A 1,418-nucleotide genomic window follows, 5' to 3' on the forward strand; every position below is an offset into this window, starting at 1 on the left:
AATCTAGTTACAACTCAAAGAGCTATGGAAAGAATAATGATGGGAATAACACTAAGAGACAGAAAAAGAGCAACATGAACACGTGAGCTAAGTAAAGTAGAGTATAATCTAAAAAAATGTAAGAAAAAGGAATTGGACATGGGGAGGACATATAATGAGAATAACAGATAATAGATGGACATTGAAAATAGTAGAATTTGTCAATAGAGTTCGCAAAAGAAGTAGGGAAAGGAAGAGAAGAGAAAACCAGCTGGTATAAACTGGCGCAAGTGGAAGGACATGTTTGAGGCCTTTCTCTTGCAGTGGACTAGTTACGGTTGATAAAGATTATATATATATATATATATATATATATATATATATATATATAATATATATATATATATATATATATATATATATATACTATATATATATATATATATATATACGTGTATGTGTGTGTATTTCTCTGCGAGTCCTCTGTGAATTACCTGTTCTTCCTCCCTTTTTCTTTATATGTTTCCTCCTTCCTCTGTTACTGTCCGGCTCTTTTTTGTTTGTTTCTTTGCTTCTTTTACTCTCCCTTCCACTGCTTCTCTTCATAAATATCTCTTTTTCTCGCTTACTCTTGTTTGCCAGATTTCCTCTCTCTCTCTCTCTCTCTCTCTCTCTCTCTCTCTCTCTCCTCTCTCTCTCTCTCTCTCTCTCTCTCAACTGTTCTGTGTATGCTTGCCAGTATGTTTGTATGGCCGTGTGTCTCTCTTTACCTCTCTTTTTCTCTTTCTCTGTCTTTGTTTCCCCGTTCTTCTCTCTTTCCTGTCTCCCGGTCTCTCCTCCTGTCTCTCTCAGGATAACTCGTTTGTCGAAGGCCTTGAAATAAAGACGCAGAGATATTCCATCTTTTATCTTTTGAATTTGCTTAGGTCCTTGACTGAAAAGATCGTGGCGGACGATAAATATTATTTGAAATATTCTCCACTTTTAAAACTACACAAAATATTGCATTATCACCTTGGAAGTGATGAAGGTCATGTTATGTGCACTTGTTTACGTATATGTTGACATTCCTCATACATATGGTGGATTTCAATTTATTTTATTAGAGCTACGAAGATCTCTATTGTTTACATCCGGAGAATTCTTCTTCTTCTTCTTCTTCTTCTTCTTAATTTCCGTCAGATCTATTAAGAAAATTTCCATTAATTGGATGAACTTTATATTGTATTGAATATTCATGTTTTTAAATCTCCAATGCTAAAGGTCAAGTTACAAGTTTGAATATGAATACATAATTCATGTTAGCAAGTTCCAGGTTTTTAGTGGATGGCATACGAGATTGTATGAGGGTTAGAAAGGAAGCTGTCCATGTAATTTGATATATAGATCAACGTCAGTTCCCAATCATATGAAATTGCCTTATTTCGTTGATATGGTAG

This window comes from Palaemon carinicauda, chromosome 12, assembly GCF_036898095.1.
Source record: "Palaemon carinicauda isolate YSFRI2023 chromosome 12, ASM3689809v2, whole genome shotgun sequence".
NCBI classification, from domain to species: domain Eukaryota; kingdom Metazoa; phylum Arthropoda; class Malacostraca; order Decapoda; family Palaemonidae; genus Palaemon; species Palaemon carinicauda.